The 26,046-nt window shown below is 39.2% G+C and overlaps 1 protein-coding gene across 2 annotated transcripts in view; it reads right to left on the minus strand.

Moving 5' to 3' along the window:
• The window catches only part of LOC307131630 (semaphorin-6D-like), a 159,499-nt gene extending 134,314 nt beyond the window's left edge, over positions 1-25,185 (minus strand). For both annotated transcript variants that reach the window (XM_079825371.1, XM_079825376.1), the window contains exon 1: positions 25,049-25,185. The gene's annotated coding sequence lies outside the window, so the exon portion shown is untranslated. The remainder of the gene's footprint in view (positions 1-25,048) is intronic.
• Positions 25,186-26,046: the final 861 nt, after the last annotated feature.

A 26,046-nucleotide genomic window follows, 5' to 3' on the forward strand; every position in this document is an offset into this window, starting at 1 on the left:
AATAATTATAATATGACTGTGTGGTGAACCTTACTCATATTTAATCAAATATCGCTGTGTTGTTGGTCAGATAATATGACAGAGAAAAGAAAAACGGACATAATATAATTTTTCAGTGCACCAAAACACCAAATAAGCACAAAAGGTTTTTTTTTTTTTTTTTTTTTTTTGGTACACATATCCTTACAAGTACGATTTTGGCTGTGTTATTTGTGTCCCCTTCAAAAATTGCTCTTGAGAAATTTCATGTTTATCGTCCCCCCCCAACTTTTAGATGAAATTTACGCCCCTGCATTCATATAGTGTTTGTGTGTGTCTCGACAGTTACAAATACAGCCACAATAAGCTCATGGAGCAAACTTATCAATCATCTTGATGGATGACGCAGAGGAATCTCTGATCAATAAAAGGACAGCTGTACTTGCATGTGACTTGCATGAACACATTTTGGTATGCTTTGAAAGGTGGACTTGTGAAAGCAAACCGAACCAAGAAGAAAATGCAACATTGTAACAAACTAAGTCCCAAATGTGTTTTTTTTTTTTAAATAAAATGATGAAAAATTCACGCAAGAGTTTACAAGATTTTTCTGTTTATACCATCTGCGCTGTGATTGGTTGGATTAGTTCCACCTTGTTGCATTGTACACACTACAAGTTTACGTAGCGATATAATCCAAAAGGTTTGAAAATTACGCAGTGTCTGTGACTGCTCAAGACTGGCTCAGATCACGTTGCTGACCTGCTCATACTTAGCGAACATCAGCGACCACAATGAGTACCGATTTGGCCCAATCCGGGGGTTTTGTTGCAGACCTTGGAAATCAGTCATGCAGTGTAAACATACCTTAAGTCACACATAAAATTGTACCTTTCATTGTATTGCATTAGATACAACGCATGAAGCCAACTGTCCTAGCAATCCAAAGAACATAGACAAATTCAAACATTTTCAAGCTTTGGTAACATGATTTGTAAAGACCCATAGTATCATTTTGCTTTCACATAATTTTTGCATTTTGTCTTGATGCATAAGACTAATTGATCTGTACTTTCAACAATATTAAGGGTTAGGGTTAAGACCTCAAAAAAAAAATCACATATTCAAAATGTCGAATGTTCGGTCTGCAGTGATATTAAATGCTTAGCTGTGCAGTCATATGGCCCTGGGGAATCATGATGAGAAGGGAATAAATAGTTTCTTGTATTTCTAAAAGGTCTTCTAACAGATTACGTTAGTCATCTGTTAATTTTGGCAATGCAGTACCTGCACAGAAGTTTCTTCATAAGAAAATCTTCACAAATGTTTCATTAATACCCTTTAAGTCTTCAAAAAATGTCTTATTTGTATTCTCAGTGCCAGCATTTTCCCTTTTTTTGCAGAAGGTTAGATTAGTCCAGGGTAAACTCAGTTTGAGGAAATATAATTTTTCATGTAAACGGATTAGGTCAGTGTCCGTTTACCAGCAGAAACCAACAGGACAATGACAAGCCATGAGTCAGAATAGTTTATTTAAAGCTGAAGTGTAATTTTTTGCAAACACTTTTTTAAAACACTTTCTTCTATTGTGGTTGAATGTGCAGAGACAACTGTTGGTGCTTTTCTATGCTTTCACACTGGCTGTTTAGTTTCAAAACAGTTTAGTGGAGAGGTTTAGATCAAGGGGTTTGAGAGATTAATAAGCAGTATCTAACCTGACAAAAAGAGATGTATTCAATGTTATCCATATTATATTTCATCTGCAACAGCATTGTGAACTTTTATAAAAATAAGTTTGGTCATTAACCTTTAAATGCATCATGCAAACACATGAGGAGAGTTCTCCGCATGAAAGACCCACGATTGGCAGATCAACGCTCTACTACATTTCTCTCCGATATGGTAGGAAATTCAATTAAATTGAATGTGGAGGACTTTAACGGTGACAAGATGATTGACAGGGCAGTTTAAACAGTGACAGGATGCACAAAACTAAGTGACAGAGCAGTCCGTTAAAAACGCAATCATGACGAAGTAGTATGTCCCAAGGTTTGCCTACTATTCTGCTACACACTCAAAACTATGTATTTTTCTTCACAAAAACAGTGCATACTTTTAGGGCATAGTATAGGGGAGAGTGGGGTCCAACCTAACGCTTTTTTACTTTCTCAGTTTGTGTAAATCCACTTGGGGTTCAGAGTATTTATTTTTTCCCAGATTAATTTCACACGTCTAGTACAATTATGTGGTTTTGTTTCATTGATACAGTGTATACTTTTTTCTTGATTTACCCCGAAAGAATGTAAGTGATATGTGACAACATGCCCCATAGGTGGGGTACATTATAACATGTGAGGGGCATATTGTAACATGACCAAATGACAGCTTAAAATGTTATCTGAAATAATCAAATAATAAGCCAAAAAAAACAAAACAAGACAAACTAAAATATTATGTCAATAAAATACAATTATTAACTTTTTAAAATAAAATAATGCCATTTTTTAATCATTAAAAATATACACATTTTTGAGTTTGACTACGAACACACCTCAAAACACAGCTATACAGCATAGTTCAAAACATAATAATAATTAATCATTTCTCAACACTGACTTTCAGTCATTATTCACATTTTTCTCATGGTTTCTCAAAAGAATTCATAAAAGTATAGAATATAATAGCGTTGTTTTAATAGGGGCTCATTGTAACGCAGTGTTACAACGCACCCCACCTACGCAACTAGGATTTAAACCTGGCTTGTGTCTTCTGCTGGATAGATCCGCATTAAAGAACTATATAAACTGTTAAATAACAGATATAAGATTAAAATAATATCAGATTTGTTTAACTTTAAAAAAAAAAAAAAAACTGAGATGAAAAATTTACTTTTGCTATGGTTAAATAAATGTTCAGTGATATCTTCCAAATATTTTTTTAATTTTGGCGCAATTTTTTCTCTAAATAATGTTGACATGGCAACTAGTAAATACACTAAGTTTCGTTATCCTGGCATGTGTGGAAAGTTTTAAACCATGTGTGTTACAACTAGCCCCGCGTTAGGTTGTGCCCCGCTCTCCCCTAAGTAGGCAGATTGGGATGCAGCATACCTGTAGGAGGTGGTCTGAGTTCGGTTGCACTGGAACTGTGGTCCGATTCGCGTGAATTTGAAAGCAACTCAGACGCTTAGGAAGTAAAGTAACCTGCGCATGCATTTTTGCACAGATAAAATAACTGGAGATGCCTGAAATCGAAAGCCTTAAAATAGCAGCGTCTGCTCTTATGGTAAAAATAAGGTGGAAAGATAAAAAAAGTTATCATTTCCATCGGTCTAGTCTTTGCATCTGTTTTAGGTTTAATTCAGGTCTCCTTTGTTGGAGTACATTTGGCAAAGTGGCACTATTACTATTATATATATAAACTAGGGTCCCAGAACTGCGGTCCTGAAACTGCAGCCTTCGGTATTGCAGTAATATAGTATTGTCATGGTTCGATAGAATCAAGTTGAGACAAACCAGGCCAGTGCTGTGAGGGGCGCTGGAAACAATCATGTTCAGACTAGACTGCAGCAAATGTGCCTAGTGTTAAAGCCCCCTATAACTAACCCATTTGTAGGATGATATCCTCAAGATTATAAACACTGTGGCTATGTATAAATAGCTTGACACATCAACTCGAAAGTGGAATGAGTTTGGGGTGAAACTTTCTGTTTGACAGACCAGTGGCAGATGGTGAGATGAACTGCCAGTATGTTTGAACTTCAATATGGCATCATTGACGTCCATCAGCCCTTACATTTCTGTTGTTTTCTCATATAAAGCTATTGTATTGTGTTTGATTGTATTAAATGTCATATAGATTCATGATACTTTTTAGTACTTTTATGCTTTTGTCCTTTTTCTTTTAAAAGAAAGAAAATCATACAGTGGAACATCATGAGGGTAAGTAAATGATGATTAAACCTTTAAATACTCTGAATTTTGAGATATATACTCAGTATCGGTATGAAATGGTTAATGACTTTTCTGGGAGGTTTTAACCATCTGTGTGGGTGTCTGTATTTATGTGAGTTTACCTGTACATATGGTCCTGCAGTCAAGTATGTGGTCAGTCAGCCTTAATGGTTTGTGACAGGCAGTTAGGGAGAACATAACTGTGAGAGTGAGGCTCACACATACCCAGCCTGGCCGCTGCATCCTCCAGGCAGCTTGAGTACTATGGAGGCGATTAGATGTACTTACTGCTCTAATGTAATTATAGCCGCTGTCATCTCCTCTGGATAACAGGGCACACTGCAGCCCGTGTGTGGGAGTGTGTGTGGGTCAGTTGAGCATCAATGTTAGTCCAGGTCAGGAGGATTTGCAGTAAACACGGTAATTACCTAGAATTAAAGTCTAGGGTCACACACATTTGTAACACACCTGACAGACCTAATATGTGAGTGCTGACATCTGTCCCTCATCCCTTGAAAAACTGACACAGAGGCTATCGCTGTATCACTGTGTCATATTTTCAAGATGTTTAAGGTTCTATCTGTCAATGAAAATCAACTATGACTGAAAAGGTACTGTACTTCTGCTAATATGAAAGGAGGTATATAATTATGAATGATATAACAATTAAATAATGGCATGTTAATGTTTAATTAAAAAATGCAACTGTTTATTTAATTATTATTATTTATATATAATTATATAATTTATCATTATATTAATTGTGGCAAGCATGACGGGGCCGAGAGCCGTAAGAACATGGCTTTCGACCTCACCCTGCTTGCCACAATAATATCATATTTTTCATTATTATTTAATTCTGAATGAGAATAAGTGATTAAACATTTATATATCAGCTGTAGATTTAGTAGATTATTGTGTGTGAAGTCTGACCCTGAGGATATGCTTCATCATGTTGATATGATTTGACCTGATCTGGCCTCTCAGTTTTCTGACCGGCTCCTCTCAGGAACCAAAATGACACTTGTAAAGCATAACTCAAACTCATGAGACATAGAAACAAACTAAACTTCATATTAGTTCAATATTGCACTTTCCAAATATATCCTCAGTGGCAGAATGTTCCTGCAGAAGAATGGTGTAACCTTTGCTTAAGCAAGCTGCTTGTGTCCCCTGAAGAAATGTGGGTAAATACTCTCTGAATTTATTTATTTGCTTTTTCATATCGGCTTGTCTGATGAGAGTGCTAGAGCGAATAACTAGCTGTTTGTTCAGGTTAGTCCTCTTGGGTGTGGATTTGTGTGCCTATTTTTGTCTTTGGCTTCGAGATGCAAAACTGGCTGTGCCACGCAACCACATCCCGACCCGGCACCCTCCTTCCGGACACGCCCCAAAACACTTACGCCCGCCAGTCTATAAATAGACCAGAGCTGCAAACATTCATTCATTTTCTCAAAATCTTAAATATACTAACATAGTTATTGGGTCATTGTAAATGGGTCAAACAATTGTTCTGATTGAAATATGGCTATAAAAAGACAATGATCCCTGTGTGAGGTGAGTAATCTAGAGTAGGTGAATATTAAAGTAAGGCTTAATTTTATTGTTGGTGTTTTGGCAGCTTTGGTAGTTCAGATATCTTGACCTGAAAAAAGTATGACATCAGAGGCCGGTTACATGGAGCTTGTTGAACACACTCTGTTGACAGATTCATATCAATCCAACCTGGCTTAGATCATGTTTAACGGGCTCACAACGCGCGGTATAAATGTCCTCTATCAACTCAGATTTAATCCAGAGTTTGATATTTAACTCTGAAATGCGTGCACCTGAAAGTCTGACACGTGTGGCAAACAGCCAATCACACAATTCACTTCTCTGATGAAGATTAAGAGATCATTACGAAAAGTAGGCCTTATAATTTATATAGTTTCACAAAGAGCTCAAAATGTGAACTTAATCTGTTGAACCCTTTCTCACGTATGATCACACCGGTGTGATTAGAAGGGTCAGTGCATCACGTGATCAACTTCTAAATTCAAATATACTTTCGCTTTTTGGCTGACGCAGAGCCAGAGACAGACGCGCTCAGCGTTTGTCAACTATTCAGTGTTTTCAACCGCATAATGTTTATTTTAGGTTTCAGACATTTAAATACACACAAGTACCAGCAAAACAATACATTTAGAGTTTTTAAAATGCATACTAATGTATATGGAAGCATCAATAATAATACTTCCCATGATAATTATCATCATCGATCAAAAACATTGGCTTTCCTAGTCCTTCCGGGTGAACGCTGGTGCTATTAGCTGGCGCTGCTCAGGGAGGGAATTTTAAAACTTTTTAGTACTTCTTAGTCCTCCTGCAGTTATGAATGCATTTATGAACTGTTTTAAACTGTGGTACCTCTGGCACGGGGATCAACTATGAAGATCAATGAGCTACTGGTGGGGATGAACTACATTTGGGTCGTCCTTTCTGCTGTAACCCATTCAGTGGTATGGATGATGCTCCAGTATTTAGTGGCGGAACTTATTCAGCTCCGTTTGCATTTTTTAATCTTCTGTCAGCTGTACATCTTCCCTCGGATATTGTGTACATACCACGTCGGAAATATATACATTGCGGGTCTTGGCGGAGTTATAACATTGATGGCTCATGTCAAATATGGTCCTTTTGGTCATCTAAACCCTGCTCGCAGAGGAGGCTCACACGGATCACAGTGTATTAGCCAACCTGGCCAGATTGGTTGGCAACGATTCTGGTAAAAACTATCTCTCCTTTGGATTACTTAATAAACAATCACTTTCCACTAAAGGACCTCTGGTGTATGATCTGCTGTCTGACCGTAAGTTTGAGTTTCTTTAAATGAGACCAGATTACTTTTTTCATCTAAACCAGTCTGTTCCCCCAGGAAATGGTTATGTTTGTAAATCCTGTGATACGGGGCGGGGAGGGAGGCTAGCAATACTTCATAAAGAGAAATTGAAAGTATATCAGTTAACTTTGCCAACATATTCATCTTTTGAGTCAGTTGCCTCAAAAATTAATGGGACGATTCCTACCATCCTCACAACTATTTACCGTCCTCCCTAAAGCAATAATGCCTTTTTAACTGAACTTTCAGAACTCTTGATTTATCTATGTTCCATGTCTCTAAATGTTATTATGCTGGGTGATTTTAACATTCACATAGATAATGTCAGTAATGCATTTACAAGTTAATTTTTATCGTGTTTGGATTGCTTTGGTATGCAGCAATTTAACACACTGCCCACTCATACTAAGGGGCATATTCTTGATCTGCTGTTCTGGTATAACACCTTATAATTGTTCATTTGTATATTCATCTCCTTTACACCTGAACACCTACATCTCTTGTTTACCAGCCCTGTCACCATTGATTACCAAAATTGTCCACGCTTCACTTGTTTCTGGTTCTGTATCTCCATCTCTTAAATCTGCTGTTATTACTCCCATACTTAAGAAACCAGGGTCCGATCCATTTAATTTTGATCATTTTCTTCCTATTTCAAATTTACCATTTATCTATAAGGTAGTGGAAAAGTGTATTTCAATTCAAATTCAAGAACATCTTTCTAATAATAATTTGTATGTACAATTTCAATCTGGTTTTCGTCCCCACCATAGCACTGAGACTGCTCTTGTCAGAATAACCAATGATCTGCTGCTGGCAGCTGACTCTGGGCTTTTTGCTTACTTCCACTTGCATAATATTAACCATCTCCGTCCCTTTCTCTCAACCAATAATACCGCAGTTCAATAATACACTTTTAAATACTTTTTTCCATTGTTGGTCAGGGTTGCCACTTGGCCAAATATTGTGTAGTTTGTGCACCTTATATGAATTGTGTTGTGTAGTATGAGCGCTATTAAGAGAAGATGACGACAAACAAAAAGAAAAATCCTTGTGTAGTGTGAGAACCATGGCAATTCATGTCTCATAGTTCTGTAGTGTGAGCTTGCCCATAGCCAAATAGTGTACCATGTCGATGAAACCCACTAAACGATTTGGTTAAAGTTTGCTCAAACTAATCTCAAACCTCCCTGGGTAACTGAAAACCGCTTCATGCAACTGGTCTAGCTAGTAGACGAGAAAATATGGATCAGAGTGTCTGGAACGGCCGATACAGGGCTGAAGATATTGAGAGAACAACCACTTTGATACCTTGGTGACTAAATCTTTCCCATTTTACCCTGTGTCATGGGTGATCTGGTCTTGTGTTTGTTTTGGGTGGGTTTTGCACGTGTTTTAGTTTTGTTTCCTGTGTTTGGGTTAGTTTCTATGGATTCTCATGGATTTGCACCTGTTGTTCATTTTGTTGATTAGTCAGCTTGTGTATTTAAACCCTGTTTGTTCAGTTCTTTGTCCGTTCTTGTCTTTATATTGTTGGTTGTTCTGTTGCAGTGTTTAGCTAGTATTTTGTTTCAAGTTTGTTAATAAATCAACTTACTGCTGCGATTAAATCCAACTCTTTATCATCCCTGCTGCAACCTATGCTGACACCCTGATCATGGCAGCATTTAGGGTTTCGATGGCTACACCGATGACTGGTTGATATACCAAGGGTTTTCTTAACACTCTAACTGCTGAAAGTGAAATACTCAATGGTGATTGGATACAATATGTGGCTATGAATTTGTCTCCCCCTCTCTTTTCTCTATCCCCTCAGACTGCCTTAGCACGGTTTTCCAAAAGGCAGATTTGGGACGTTCGGGGAAGAGCACCTGTGGTTCTGACTTCAGTATATTTGATGTGTTACAATTGTGAAATTACAAACAAGAAATTCACATTCTGAGGCATGAAATGAATGAAATGAACTGGGAATTTTATTTTGGGTAGGCTGTGCCTCCCTTGCCTCCCCTGACAATTTCTTGTCAACAAGAAATGTGTGTGGCAAGTGTGAAGTGGTAGGTTTTGGGATAAACCACTTCAGGGGGGAGCCCACATATTGCATCAGTGGCAGCCAACCTTGCTCATGGAGGGATACCATCCTGCAGAGTTTAGCTTCAGGATTACTTGGGCAGGTAAGTTGGAGCAAAGATGGAACTGCAGAAAAGCAGTCATCCGTGAGCAGGTTTGGCTATTATGAAATATCTTATCATCAAGTCTTCATTGTATTTTACTTGACCAAAGTGGCCATTTAAATCCCAAAATATGGAAAAAAGTCTGGGTTTCTGCTAGGCCTCTTATTGATGTTCTTTAGAATCGTCTTAAGATGGTCTTGGAGTATTAGAATCTGCCCTATTAACTTAGATTCTCACCTAAGTGAGCTACACAGTCTGCCATGTTTATCTCAACGCTACAGCAGCTAGTGGAAACACAAGCATGTCTCAGCTACATGATAAACAATCTAAATGGTCTGTTGTTGACTTTATCAATGAGCACAGAACACGTTTTTCCATTCCACTGCCCTACTTTTCCAATGCTTTTCTATGTAAATGCATTAGACCGACTTGTTTTGACCTCTGTGCTCAAACCGTTCCGCGTCTTTAGAGCATCTCAAGCAGGAAACGGCATTCTAAAAATGCAGGGGCAGGGAGCAGCAGCTCATTTACATTTAAAAATACATAGGCCTACAAGAAAACAGTGTGGTTTTGCTTGCACCCAAAAAGAGGCATTTAAGGCATAGTATAATAATTGATCTGTGGGGTATTTTGAGCTGAAACTTCAAAGACACATTCTGGAGACACCGGACTTATATTACATCTTATAAAAAGGGACATAATAGGTCCCCTTCAAGACTAGTGGTTGCACAATTTTTAATGAGAAACTAGAGTATTTGCTCATCAGCTCATTTGCTCAAGTCTGGCAGAAGAGCGGGCGACAAGAACCTTGTTAGCAGAACAGTGGGAGATGGGACTAGGTGATGGACACTGTCAGAGGTGTTGGAGTTGAAATTGAAGGCCACTTTGTTTTCAGAATGGTCCATGAAGTCCTTAAGCACAGAGTGTGGATGGCAGAGGAGGAGTTGTAAGGACAAAAAACGTTTACGTAAATTGGAGATGGAGGTGTTGAACCTCTAATGGAAAAAGGATGTCTACACTGACATCATGTCAAAGAAAGTACAAACTTGCATTAGAAATGTGTTGAATTAAAGGGGCCAGACGGGTGCTGCACTGTGCCAGTGGGCAGTTTACTGTCTCTCTGATGGAGCTGCTTAAAAAACAAGGTTGGACAAAAAATACCAACTGAAGGTCAACACAATTACTAACCCCACATAATCCTGGTTTTTTTACGACTTTTCCCATAATTTTTCTCTCTGCTCTCTTGTTGAGGTGTGCATATGTATACTGTATGTCTACTTACGCCACACACACACACACGGCTCGAAAACATACTCCACATAAGTACGTGAACACAGGAGCATCTAGCTATTCAAGCTCAATTTCACGCATTGCCGCTTTTTGAAATATGACAATTTGCAATTCATAACACAACCCGAATACACGTTATACACCAATAATGGCAAACATATATAACATACAAAACATATATTGTGTTGGTCCCACGTTTGCTGCCAAAACAGCCCTGACCCGTCGAGGCATAGACTCCACTAGACCCCTGAAGATGTGCTGTGGAATCTGGCACCAAGATGTTAGCAGCAGATCCTTTAAGTCCTGCAAGTTGCGAAGTGGGGCCTCCATGGATCGAACTTGTTTGTTCAGCACATCCCACAGGTGCTCGATTGGATTGAGATCTGGGGAATTTGGAGGCCAAGTCAACAGCTCAAACTCCTTGTTTTGGTCCTCAAACCAATTCCTGAACCATTTTTGCTTTGTGTTATCCTGCTGAAAGAGGCCACAGCCACCATTTGCATGAAAGGGTGTACATGGTCTGCAACAATGCTTATGTAGGTGGTACGTGTCAAAGTAACATCCACGTGTGGCGGGACCCAAGGTTTCCCAGCAGAACATTGCCCAAAGCATCACACTGCCTCCGCAGAGGCGTAAAGTAACAAATTACATTTACTTACGTTACTGTAATTTATTCGTTTTTCTGTGTACTTCTACTTTTTTAAGTAGTTTTAAAAATCTGTAATTTTACTTTTACTTAAGTATGTTTTGTTTGAAGTAATGTACTTCACTACATTTTAAACCTCATCCGTTACTGAGTAAAAAATAAATAAATAATACGAAAGGGAGGAAAATTACGCTCCGGTAACTACTGCATTGAATTGAAGCGAGGGAGAACAAATGGCCAAAAATCACAAAAAAGATGGAGACGGACAAGACAGGGATTCAGACCCAGCTGAAAGTGAAACACTGTTGTGAACCCCTGGCTAGTATGGAAATACTTTGGATAAAGAAAAAAATAGCGTGGTGTTGTCCTGAGGGATATCAAATTTGCAAAACCCTACACAGGAGAGTCCCCCACCCCCGCTGTTAAAAAAGTAACTTTTTAAATGAGTACATTTTAAATGAACTACTTTTTCTTGAGTAGAATATTTTGTTACTCTTTCCACCTCTGTGCCTCCGCCGGCTTGCCTTCTTCCCATAGTGCATCCTGGTGCATGTGTTCAACAGGTAAGTGACGCACACACACCCGACCATCTACGTGATGTAAAAGAAAACGTAATTAATCAGACCAGGCCAACTTCTTCCATTGCTCCGTGGTCCAGTTCTGATGCTCAAATGCCCGTTGTTGGCGCTTTTGTCAGTGGACCGGGGTCAGTATGGGCACCCTGACTGGTCTGCGGCTATGCAGCCCCATACACAATAAACTGCAATGCACTTTGTATTCTCACTCCTTTCTATCAGAATCAGCATTAACTTCTTGAGCAATTTGAGCTACAGTAGCTCGTCTGTTTGATCGGACCACACGGTCCAGCCTTCGCTCCCCGCGTGCATCAATGAGCCTTGGCCCAGTCGCCAGTTCACCACTGTTCCTTTGTTTGGACCACTGCAGACCGGGAACACCCCACAAGAGCTGCAGTTTTGAAGATGCTCTGACCCAGTCGTCTAGCCATCACAATTTGGCCCTTGTCAAACTCGCTCAAATCCTTACGCTTACCCATTTTTCCTGCTTCTAACACATCAACTTTGGAGGACAAAATGTTCTCTTGCTGCCTAATATATCCTATCCACTAAAATGTGCCGTGATGAAGAGATAATCAGTGTTATTCACTTCACCTCATAATGTTATGCCTGATATGTGTATTTTCAGCATTGCCGGGAGGAGGTCTAAAATACCAATCTGTTAGCAATGGAAGTACATGATTTGAAATCTGCCATGTGACTAATCACTCTGGAGATGCAGAAAAATGATGTCATGTTAAAGCTGATTGGCTAATGGCTCAAACAAGGGCATGCACAGTCCCAAAACCTTCACTACTAACTATCCTGATCTGTAACCGCATAGACAGCAGACATAAATTTAACTACAAAAATGTGATTTTGTGAAAACGGTGACGTCTTGCGCATGCGTATTACGTGTTCAGTCTATAGGCGTGTAGTTTTTTTTTACAAAGTGACCGCCAACTACTGGCCTGCCATGCATTGCATAATACAGCGTTTTTAATCGTGGATCATTGTGAACAGGGATTGTTTTGACAACGTTGTCATCTGTACACGAAGAATGCAAAGGAAGTAAGCCCTAAGTATGCACACTTGCAGTGCACTGCTTGTCCATTCGTATGTGTACTTGCATAAATGATGTTTCTGTCCTAAGGCTTTACGCTTGTGACGTCTGAAATGGAATCCGCTTCCGTAAAGGACACATTTATACTTCAAAAAATGGGTTGTGTAATAGCACTTACTGTATAGCTAATAGAAGAGTACAGGGTATTTTGGGAAGCCAAAGCATTCTGGTTTTAGATGCTTCACCCCCTCACCCCTTAAAGGAGATGTTTGTAAAGCAGAAAGCTAGAGAATACTGAAGACACACACACTTGCCTCTTGCAGACTGCGGTCGATGCCCCTAAGGGTTCAGATCTTGTTAGCAGGGTAAACAGGCTCCATCTTAGACAGGTTTGGACTCCACCCCATTTGGGAATCACAGGGAGAAACCGAATGGGATTGGCTGAATATAGGAGGTGGAATCTAATTGCCTGGGTTGTTAGCAATTTGCTTAGTATACTTGGTAGCTTGCCACACAGGTTTTTTACCTTTTATTTATTAAAAATCTCTCTCTTTTTCAGGCCGCTGGTCATGCTGGTCTCTGGAATTTAATCGGTCTCTCTGAGCTCAGTGTGTTCTCTCTGGAGATTAATTAGCTGATAATCAGACTGAACAAGTGTTCCACCACACCGACACTAATTAACATTATGCTTAATTAAAGCTTTGCTTTTTGTGTTGTTGAAACCTGCTTTGTTCTTTATGTTCTGTAAAATGGTTTGTCATGCTGTTTTTGCTACGGGTGAGAGCCATTTCTCTCGCGCTCTCATTTTTCCTTGAAATTTACGTGAAATTCTGACTGTAGTGTATGCCTGTATATGGTTATACATGCAGTATATTAAGTTATACTGTCTAAACCGGCCATGGTAAATTGTATGTGCATGTTTGTCAGTGGGTGGGGTAATGTAACTACTCCATATTGGGGAAAGCTTGCCTGTCTCCAGATGGTACTATGTGGCTCAGTAAATCAAATCCCCCACTGAGTTTCTTTTGAAGATTTTTTTTTCCTTTCCTGGAAGCATTTGCCCATATCCAATATTTTTGTTTACAGCTAATAAAATATCATGCAAGAGCAATGTTCAGTGACATAAATGACAAACTGCACAGCGCATGTTGAAATGATTTAATAAATGCCTTGTCCTGCAGCTACAAACCATTGCTTGTTGAATAGTATACAGCTATAATGTTATTTTGTTTGACAAAGAGATAAAGCCTGCTCTATGCCAGTTCCTATGTCACTCCTACATTTGGCTCAACCAATGGCATGACTGTGTCAGACAGACAGTTTTTAGATCTATGACTGCAGAAACTAAACACTTCACCTTGACATGTAGATTTACACCTTTTATTTTTTGTTGTTAAAATGCTTTTCAGTGATTATATATATACCACATGCACATTATAAGGATGAGTCACACCATAACATAATGAACATAATGATGTCCCAGATCTTTTTTTTTTAAATAAAAAATGACAAGAGCCAGTCAGGGGCATCATTTGGTATTTTTGCTGTTATCTATAGGATGTAAGTGTGTTATCTTGACCAAGAAAAATATGTTTTGAACCTTTAATTTAAGCTAAAGAAATTGATATAACCCTTGGTGTTGGTGAAATGTTATTAAAACATAAGTTTGGCAAACACTGTAGAATTCTGTGCCCTAATTTAAGTAGATACGCTGTACTATCATGACTGGAAAAAAATGCTGCCTGGGGTGTTTCCAAGATGGCCGCAGAGTGAGCTGAGTTGATTAAAAGTGACTTTGGCTCTTCCTCTTTTGCTGCATATCTTTTATGGGGGGGTTTCTGTTTCTACAATGTGATTTTATCTGTCAAAATACAGCATATTAAAATACAAGTTGTAAAAAATGTTCTGTTGTAAAGTAAACTATACGTTTCATGTCCGGCAGAATTATCTGACACAATTGACAAATGTTTCCCTTTAGCATGTTGAGGTGATACACCATTTTTCATTGAACTTAAAATGTTATTTAGCTAAAAATATTCAGTTTTATTGTGGGTTAATTCCATTGTGTTGTGGGTTAATTCTCTTGTGTTTTGAGGTAATTCCGATGAGCAGTGGGCTAATGCCGTTGAAAAGCATTGTAGGCTAATTCTGTTTTGCTGTCAACATTTGTTTGTCTCACAAATGCAGTTAAGGCTGAGAATTCACACACGCACACTAGCACTCAGACCCACTTTGTGGTCGTAAATAAGGTGAATTTTATTTTGGCCCTGAGGAGTATAATGGTAAAGTTACCTCTTAGACTGGCCGTTCATCTAGCTGTTGAAATGACCATCCTGCCTACTCTGTTCCACACCATCAGGTTTTCATGGCCTGTGAACTACGTGTGGTCCATTATGATCCAGCACATTTGAGCAGTCTCAAAGTCATTTCTGAAACTCTGACGGAACATCCTAGCATTTAGACCTCATAGAAACACAACAGAACAGCAGATGTATTTGTTTCTCTTTCATGTTTTGTTAAACATCAAGGATGATGAACTCGTATCAGCTGAGCAAGAATCAGAACTGACAGAAACAGAGGAAAACTCTGTATCTGTGGTTTTTCTGTAAACTCTACATCATGACTGAATTATTTAAAATATTTTGGTGTCAAAATGCATTTGTCTGTTCTATTCCCATCTCTGCCTAAAGCGTGTTATACACCTGCACTAACAAAGCTAATCTCATCTAATCACACCCACTGATGCCTAAATAGAGAATAGGAAGTGAGGGGAAACAGTGAGCAAAAGTAAAATTGATTATTATTATGATCGTGTACTGATTAAAACATCTTGCCTTTTGTAATTCTTCTATGAGAACAAGACCTCTGATGTGAGCGAATGTACCTATTAAACTGACATATCCTGCCAGGTTAGATGAAATAGTTTCACAGATCTAGAATTTTGGCTGTTGGTCTGATCCACTTACCATTTATTATGAACAAGAACTGGCCACTTAGACGAGACTGATTGACATGTAAAGGGACCAGATTTTTTTGTGCCATTTAGGGATAGATTTATCTGAAATAGTGAATGCCACACTGGGAAAGCATAGGAGCTGTACAAAAAATGTGTATTTAGTAAGAACTTTAATGAGAACTTTTTGTTGAAACGTAATAATTCATCAGTCATTATTTTTTTAAGTAAAAAGTGTATTTTTACACATCACAAATTAATCATTTATAAATATAATTACGTTTTTGAGACATAACATGACATTTTAACTAACATTGTCTAGCCGTAAAGTCAAATTATCGGATATTTTAAAGGGGTGGTTGATAATGATTTTACTTTTTAATGTTAGTTAATGTGTAATGTTGCTGTTTGAGCATAAACAACATCTGCAAAGTTACAACGCTCAAAATTCAAAGCAAAGGGATATATTTTCTTTTAAATAAATCACTTTTTAAGGACTACAACAAATGGCTGGTAGAGACTAGGGTGGTAATGATATACCACAAGTGCAATAGCATGTCATAAAATCAAGATGAGAATATCTGTGATTAAGCTAAACTATACCTGTTCTATCACCATGCAGCAGCATATATTCTCTGGCTCTGAAGGCATCTAACAACAGTTCCCACGCAAGCGATTTATAGATTATCATGACAGAATATGCCAATCAATGACTTGAAGATAGTTAAGTCCACATCAGCTACATAAATTCATCAACTAATCATTCAGAAATATCCTGTTGCATTCTACATGTTGTCACTTCTTAGAGAGTCTCTCCATCATTGTCCGACTCCGTTTGAGCATAAAAGGCTGAACAGTTTCTGACATTTTCAGTGCGTGTCTGTGTGATGTAATTCACCCTTCGCTGGGAGTTTGATTGACAGGCGATCTGACTAATCATAATCCGCCATCTGCCATTTTCTCAAGAGAGTTCGTAGATTAACGTTGGTGGACTTGAACTTGAAAAACGGTGTGTACCGACGTCTTTCCGCAGTTGAAACAACATTCCTTCTGAAGTTCATTCATGTTTATTTTATTATTAACTAGAAGAGATGATCGGTTCACGAGCAGCTTCAACTGAGGCGCTACAGCGACCTGTCACCACACATTAAAGAGCCACAAAACGGTATTTATTGTTTACTTTTCTTTAAAAAATGACTATTTTAGAGATGACACTTTCATATAAAGTAACATGCTCTGTCCTGTCTGTCAGTGCGTTGTCAGTATCCTCTTTGCTCTGCAATGTGTTTTTCACTGCATGAGAACATCGTGGCTTGTCGGACATAGCAACACTAACTTAAGGGGGGCGGGTCTTTGCGAACGGTGCTGCTAACACAAGCTCTTGAAGCTCCGCCCTCTTATAGAAAGGCGACAGCGGCAGCTCATTTGAATTTAAAGTGACAAAAAGTGACAATTTTAAAATGCTATAAAAAAAAATATTTTGGTATTTTGAGCTACAACTCTAGGGACTTCAGATACTTATTTTACATCTAGTAAAAAGGGGCATTATAGAACCCCTTTAAGAGATTTATTAACCTTGACACGGTCCGATTTTGGCGCTGTATGGATCCAACAAACATCATGTCAGATTTGGTGCAATGTTCCTTTTACCTTATTATTGAAACTTTCTTGTATGTCTCTTGCTAAAACCATGTAAATCAGTTGCATCCACTGAGAGCTTCAGTCACATGCAGGACCTGTTATCAGCTCTGCTCTAGAGGTACATAGAAAACAGCCACAGTGTCTGAACACTGGCCCATGAGAGGCAGAACAAACGGTCCAATCATGGTACTGGCAGGATGAAAAGAGGTTCTGATTGATGTAGTGCCATAACATTGAGTAGCTAATTACTGCAGCCTCCACGAGAGAGACGGTTCTCCGCATCAGCCCCATCCAGAGAACCATGGCTTATAACCACTTCAGACTCCAGCCATAGAACATAGCCGACCTAGATCGATCGATCATTAATGAGATTGGGTTAGTGGCAGAGATGGATTGAGAGAGAAACAGAAAGAGAGAGAGACATAAAGCTGCCCCTAAAAATAGGTGCTTAGGTAAACAGTGTGATTAAGAGGTTGGTTAATCAGAGGCAATTCACGTGTACTAATAGCTTTTCAGTAAAAAGATAAATAAATCATGTTGGGTATAGCATGAGGACTACCATCTACTTTATTTTACACAACACTATATGGTACATAAGAATATAATACAATTGTGGTCAGTCTCTTTACATGGTCAGTCAGATTGTCTCTTCCTGTCCGACTGGATGGTTATTGGCCTAAAATATGCAAAGTGGACTGGACTTTATGCTGATAAAGACCCCCTGCATTTGCTAATAGTTCTGCAGTAAAAAGCAGAATGAATCATGGTGTGCTTGAGATGTAGACAAGCTATTTTTTTCAAATATTTTAGATTTACACACCCCTAAACAGCACAAATAAACAAAAATATATATTTTGTTGGTTATTTCTAACTTTCCTGTCTAACTGGGTGATTTTAAGCCAGAGTCAATGGGCCAGGGTATGGCTGATTAGCACAGGTCTGTTAGACTCTGGTAGATGCCATAGCTACACCTTCTGGTTCGAAAAGCCATCCTTCTTCAAAATATCACAAATATTTTGTAATATTATTGTAGCTTTCCCAGAGCCCGGGTTTAGACTTCAGACATTTCTGCTGTCACACCTCAGAACAGCAAAGGTTCTTTCAGTGATTAGTCCCCCCACTTAAAAATAAGTGTACTTTCAATCTACTTTTTATATACTTCTCAGAAGTATACTTTATGTACACTTAAGTATACTTGACTTATACTGGCAGAAAAGTCTACATTTATTTGGCCAGTACTTGTACTCAATCTTTTGATCGAGATATAGGCTACTATATATAGTATAATTAAGTATTCTAAGTATACTTGGTTTTTAGTTGTTTACTCTTGATTGAGTATCCTATTACACATAGGCTGCATTTACACCGAAATTACCCACAACTATTTATTACAGGAACTTTTTTCCCCCAGACCTGTTGCTGTCTGTGTTTCCATCGCGGTCTAAAGTACCGTGCATATTAGTCTGGTGACCTAGGACTGTGCGTGACTGTTCGGTTCCCACTCGATTTCATCCTCCGCATATCAACTTAATAAAGCCTGAATATTGTCGTCGGTCCATCAGTCGTATTTTTTAAACTCCATTGTTGATTTGAATAGCAAACAACTCTTACTGCACACACCGCAAACGACTAAAAATGGTGGTTGAAATAAAATGAGGCATAACTGAAAATTTTCCGGCTATCCAAGTTTTCACTGTTATACGGTTGGAGGCAATGTTACACATCTTCTGAAATAGTACAGAATCTCTGGATCAAAACACAGGAAAGAAGAAGAAGCAGAAACGTGATGGAAGATTGCTTATGCAAATGTAAAATAACGTGATCATCAAACATTAAACAGCATATTAAGTTCAAAAACAGGCTAAAGGCCTGTACACACCGGGATGAATATCGCGCACGCTTATCACCAGCGTTTTTCGTGATGTTTTTCGGCGCGTCTTGAGTGTTCACACCCAAACGATTTTCACTGGCGATGCGCCAAGTGAGCGTGCACATTCAGTAGATAGCGCTCCCGGTACACAAGATGGTGCTGCGGCACTTTACGCTTCTGACACTCGCTTGTCACACAGAAGAAGAAGAGAGGCAGTATTTACGTGCTTGCCAAAACCACAGATATATTATGTCTATGGCCAAAACCATTCACACACTTGTTGCTAACTGGCAGGCAGCATTATCAGCTCATTTTCTTCTTTGTCTACTTACTACTTCTTCTTCGTATCAATGTGTGCTCGGCAAAACCGTTCTGTCCTTGAGCGCGACCAAGTCGTGTTTTAATGTCACTTCAGCAGCTCCAGGCATGTGAACAAAAGCATTGATCTCATTGTTTGGCCAGTTTTTAATGCGCCGCGTCAAAACAAAAAAACGAACCCGAGGTGTTTTTTTAAAATGACGCTTTTACGCCTGCCGTTTTATGCGTCGGTGTGCACACTCACATTGGCGCCCGTTGTTTAGTCACGAGGCGTTAACCGTCGCGATAAACACGCGCGAAAATCGTCCCGGTGTGAACAGGCCTTAACGTTAGCAAATAAAATGTTGACTCAGGAAGGGTTAATGACTGTGAAACTTTGGCGGTGTTGATGGACTCAATTTACTCCAACTATGTTTCAATCAAAAGACAAAAATGCGATTTTCTTAGCTTTTTGTTACGAAATGTGCTTTTTTTAATGAAACGTACCCAAATTCAAGTGTTGAAAAAAAAGAATGCATGACGCTAGAATACATTTTTATTTTATTTTTTTTAAATGGAAAGAGTTAAAAGTACAGTTAAAGGTATATTTCAAGTATAAAAAAAATTATACCTAAATAAAAGGTACAAAATAATATGAATAATAATAAGTATGATGTTATGTTCACTTAAAGGGATAGTTCACCCAAAAATGAAAATTAGCCCATGATTTACTCACCCTCAAGTCATCCTAGGTGTCCTACACAATTGAAGTTATAATAAAAAATGTCCTGTCTCTTCCAAGCTTTTTAATGGCAGTGAATTTTGCTTTGTTTTTGAAGTCCATAAAAGTGCATGTATATATCCATCATAACTGCTCCACACTCATGACGTCAGACGTAGCATAAGCATTTTGAACTGTGAATTCAAAGTTGAATTGAAGTTGAATATGTAAGGCGATCGGCCGGAAGCTAGATAATTTAGTTAATAAAGTTTTAAATATGAATATTTTTCTTATGCAAATGCATCGATTCGCTTCATAAGGCCTTAATTACCACAAGTTGACTAGTATTAGTTATACCCACACTGAATTTGCGCGCGCAGAATTCTGCAGAAAACTCCACAAATTTCGGCAGATTAGTGCCCGTCATTGAGAAGCATACACAACCTGAACAGAACCACTTGTCTGTAAAAATTACTTATTTATAGCTATTAAAAGTAGTTAATTTATTTACTTACTTAGGTAGGGATTTATTTATTTTGATCTATTGTTGAATGATATGAAATATATGAAATATGATTTGAAGTATACAAGTATATTTCAAGTACATTGATATTAGTATACTTACTACATAAAAATAAATATATACTTGAACTTTACTTAAGTATAGTTAATAAAATTAACTTGAAGCATACGTTGTAAGGGTCTGGAGACCACTGTCCTGTAGAGGTTATCTCCAGCCCTAAACAAATCAAGCTTCAGCGTTAGTTCAGGCAGGCCACGTAGTCAAGCTCCGCTATCAGCCGAACGTCAAAACATTACGTAATCAAGCTTCGCTATCAGCTGATTGTCAGAATACTACGTAATCAAGCTCCGCCAACAGCTGACCGTTAAATTCAAAGCCCTCCCATATCAGCTGATTAGATTCTATGCACCCAATGGGCATTCTCAAATAAGGGCGCCTATTTAAACCCAGCGTCAATCTGCTTGCTTGTCACTTCCCCTGCAAGCTGCTTTGCAACCCACCTCCTCCCCAGCTCCTCCTAAACGGGTGTTCAACTTAATCAATGTCATACTGTTGTCATTTGATGCACGTTCTGTTCTCAATAGGGGGATTTGAGACGCTCTCCCAGTAAGAAGCGAGGATCATCCCCAGAAGTGCTGCTGTTCCCTGTCTTAGCTTTTCATGGAGCTCATGAAAGGACAGGGAATTTAGAACAGAACCATACCGCCAAATGTTATTTTACTAAACATTCAAATAAAAATGTTTTTAATTAACTCTGTATTTGGTATTTTTGACTTGAGTGGTCCTGTCTGAAATACTCTTGAACCAGCTAATCAAGTTCATAATAGTAAATAGTCACCGGAAAATCACAAACAGGTGTGTTGACACAGTCTGGAAGTAAACTTTGGAGGGTAGTGGGTCTCCAGGAGCATAGTCTAAGACTTCTGGATTAATCTCATGACATTTATGGCTCAGCTGATCGGCTAAAATTTTCTATGATTCCCATGCGCAAAGATGGCAGATTTCAAATTTCTTACTTCCAGGCAAGCAACTGCCATTGAGATGAACAGGAATGCTAAAGGATTCCTTTCTTCAGGTATTATAGTCTAAGCTGCAAAGTGGGACAGATTTATGCCGATTTTCAAAACCCTGGTTCCGCAAGATGGTATGATGCAATGGTTTCTCTTTTCCTTATTTATTAAAACAGCCTCATACCTCAGGGAGGGTTTTAGAAGGAAGTGAGGGGTTGGTATAGGCTCGGTTTGGGGGTGGGCAAGGAGATGTTTGGCATTCAAAAAGAGAAAGGGCACTTGCCTAGGGTGGAGAGGTGAATCAACCCACCTCTACCAAGAGAAATCATACATAAGGGGGCAAACGAAACATTAGAAAGTGTGAATCTGGAAGACATACATGCAAGTCCCCGCAGACAAATAAAACAAGCTGTGAAAGAGAGAGATGAAGAGGATACGGCAGGGTGAAAAAGGCAGGAAGCTTCCTTTCTGTTCAGAGAAAGCGAGTAGGCATTCAAACCTACAGAAACACACATACACGGCCGCGAGCGATCGCGTATGCTAATCTCTCAGAACCGATAACAGCCAAACTTTGAGTGGGTCAGGATCTTTACCTTCCACACACACAACAGTCATCTTTTTATCTTTGCTCTGAATTTGCATTGTAAATAAATTGTGATTTCTGCATAAATAAAACTCCTTCGAGAGAGCTCAAATATGACTATTTTGTTCCTCAGTTTGCGGCTTAAAAGTCACACAGGGAAGAACAGGAAAAAGATGTATATGTTCCACAAATCCGCACATGCTCTCAACAATGGCGGGAGGTAAAGAAATAGAGCGAGTGAGAAAAAGAGAGAGATACCGAGGGAATAAACATTGACTTCCTTTGAACGTGTTCCTGCTTTATATTTCCCTCAGCTGGGGGAGTCTAGGGACCCAAGCTGGATCATTCTGGACTTGCTGATTCACTCAGCCTCTGTAGACACTGACGTGCCTTTTTTATATGGGCTTAAAGTGACCCAAAATTAGTCCGAACCTGTCGGTGGCTCTCTGAGATGGGTCAACAGAACTGCCCGGCTGCACTCAGCCCAGGAACAATCTCAATGTCATGTTTTATTCATCACATGTGAATGTGGTTGGGTGGGGTCTCTGCTCATGGGCAATATGGATGCTGTCTGCTTCAGCCAAGCCCTGGCAACAAAACAAAGACACACAAACAACACGCACATACACACACACAGAAAGGATCTCATATGGCACTGAATAAAGGAAACGAGAAAAGAACTCAACAAGCCAAGGAACAGAACAACAATAGAGACAGAGCACCTGTGAAAGAGTTGGGAGACTTGCTAATGCTAACCGCTTTGATAGATAGATAGATAGATAGATAGATAGATAGATAGATAGATAGATAGATAGATAGATAGATAGATAGATAGATAGATAGATAGATAGATAGATAGATGATAGATAGATAGATAGATAGATAGATAGATAGATAGATAGATAGATAGATAGATAGATAGATAGATAGATAGATAGATAGATAGATTTTTTATATGTATTAGCCTTACAGTCTCTCGCTCTGCACTTCAGCTTGTCATCAGATTTTATGTCCAATCAAAGTCTCTCTAGAATCTAAAGCACCCCCCACCCACCACCACCGCCACCACATTATAAGATGCTGAAGCTAAAATTGGTCACTTGTTCACATGATTACTATTTTCTACATGGTGAATGGCACATAGTGCACTATATAGGGGATAGGGAACAATTCAGACAGTGTAAATATGGTTTCTATTGGGATGAATGAAATCTGGTTTCACGTTAGTGTCGTGTGAACTGCCGCTGCACACACACAGCTCTGCTCCGGTCCAGAGACACGATAGCACAGAGCGGATCATATGCGCAATTCAGCGAATACCAATTTTGCACAGAATGATATATTTTAAAGAGATATGGGGGAGAAACGGTTAAGAAATGGTGGCTTTACTGAGCTCAACGCCTCTGGTCGAGATGTGAAATAAACAAAACGCTGTTGGCTATTTTTTTTTAAAGGGGAGGAGCTGATCATATGTCCCGCCCTGTCTTCCTGTTTCAATGGAAATTACATCAACACATTGAATAATGCTGCGTGTTTAAAGGCATTTCAGTAGGGCTTTAATCACTGAAAATGTTCTCTTCTGTGGAAGCTCTCAAATCTCATTTGTATTCAAAAGATTATTCAAAAAATGGCCCACCAATGTTTGAACACTGAATCAACTTGAGCAAAGTTTTTTCATCACAAAGTTATTGTATGACTTCAGTAGATTTCAAAATAAAATAGCATGCGGGCATTTAAACAATCAACATGAATCAATATGATCATCCATTTGTTCTCCACAAAACACTAACAGCTTACAGAACAAGAAGAAGAGTAAATAATTACAGAATTTGTATGAACTTTTCCTTCGTTTCTGCCTTGTTCTACTTTTTCCATCATAGATCATTCTCTTGCTCTTGCTATGTTATTTGTTTGCCAACACAAAACATAATTTGGTCAATCCAATTAAGCACATTAAATTAAATTAAGAGAGATGGAAGATACATCAGCCTCCCCACATAGATTTACTAATGAGCAGAAATTATTTGACAGTGGAATATTTCCCACTACATTTCACCTTTAATTCAGTAATTGCTGCTGAGATGAGGGCATGGTTGGCGTGCTGTGTCCAGTTTGGAGTGCTAAAGTGCATCCCTGCAGCTAGAGTCTCAAACACATGCTGGGGCTTTATGAGTCTTATTAATTATTCAGCATTTAGCATTATTCAGCATTGAATATTACACAGACATTACCATGAAGGGGCTAAACCTCATACAAATATAGCTATATGCACCCACAAGTTACAAGCTAATTACTTCCTGTCCCATTTTCCCCCACTGTTATTTTTTCCTTGTTTAATGAAGTTTACACTTTAAACAAGTAAAGTTTCCAATGGGGTAAGACAAATAAAACGTATTGAAGATATATTCTCTGAAAAAAAGATGTGTCATATAATTTTGCTCATCAAGTAAATATTAAGTAAAAAAATAAAAAATAAAAAATAAATAAAAAGATTAATTAAGAAAGGATTTAGTGCAGTGTGGTCTATAAACAGGCAGATTGTTACTCATACAGTATTTGCAGATTCATTAAATTATCAGGTGTGCGATCAGCCAGTCTTGTAAACACGTGCTTACATCACACCAGAACAAAGCGCCCATGAATACAAACCTTTAGCCGATCTTGTAGTTTCTCTGGATGTGACATGCAGGGAGTCGTGGATAACCGTCACCCCCCATAGTGTCCCATTAATATCAGCCCCCCAAATCAAAACCTGACCCAATCACCTTAAACATCTGCCATTGTACACCAAACACACATCTAGACAGACTTTCAAACAGCAGAAGGAAGAACTGCAAGGGAACGGGGACGTCTGAAGTGTCTCACACACATGCACAGCTGAAACAAAAGCATCGAAAGACACCAGGGACTTACGTTCTGTCGGGTTTCTGCAGGACACACGCGCAAGAAGAGATGGAGAGAGCGAGCTCCTCCACAAGCTGGACTGTCACAGGCTTAGACTGAGAGACAGTGGTCCACATGCACGCTGCTCTCTCTGTCATACACGCAGCTGCGAGGCGGAGTGTGTGTGTGCGAGCTGCGAGCGCAGAGAGAGTCAATGCCACACACACACACACACACACCCTTGTCTGTTAAACTCTTGGGAGTTGAGCTCAGAGCACACACTCACACATGCACCCTGCAAAGCCAGACTGCAGCAGTGGTTCTGATAAAGCCAGGTTCTGGAAGCAGGTTCGGGATGACAGCCAGAGGGGAAGTTGTGTGGTTGTGGTTGATAAGACCACTCAGCTGTGGCAGACAAAAGGAATAATGTGAGGCTAATTGATCACTTGCTCCCTCTGCGCTTTATTTGTTCCTCAGAATAACAGCCGCGCGTGGCAGGATATGAATCAATACAGTGTGGCGATATATCGAAGAGATTAGCCAACATAGAGAATTTGATTTCTTTCCTCCTTTCCCCTGAGCACCACATTATAGCAAGTTCTTTTATTTGGGTCCAGTGGCAAAGCACAATAAGGTGTGATGAACGTTTCTGAAAGGAGTTTGTGGTGGCATAATTGGCGTTGTTGCGCTGTTCTGAATTTGGCACTTTTAATAATCAGAGATTTTTAACAGGAACGTAATGAGCCCAGGTGTGAAATTAGCATTCAGACTTTGCCACGTGGAGAGATCTGAGAGAATGAAAGCACAGTTCCGGAGTTTTTCTCATTGTCTTCAGGCTGTTCTTGAGCTGTGAAACACAATAAGCCCACGCTGACAGTTTGAAGACAATCAGACACTCAGTCAATACTTGCGGCACAGGCAGGCGACCAGACCGAGATCGCAGACGGCCCTGAGGGTGCTGTCTCGGCTAAATGCGCACACACACTCCCGCACAGGCGCTGTAACCATCCCCCTTTTTCCCCTGTTGG

Source organism: Gobio gobio (assembly GCF_949357685.1).
Source record: "Gobio gobio genome assembly, chromosome: 9".
Lineage (NCBI taxonomy): Eukaryota > Metazoa > Chordata > Actinopteri > Cypriniformes > Gobionidae > Gobio > Gobio gobio.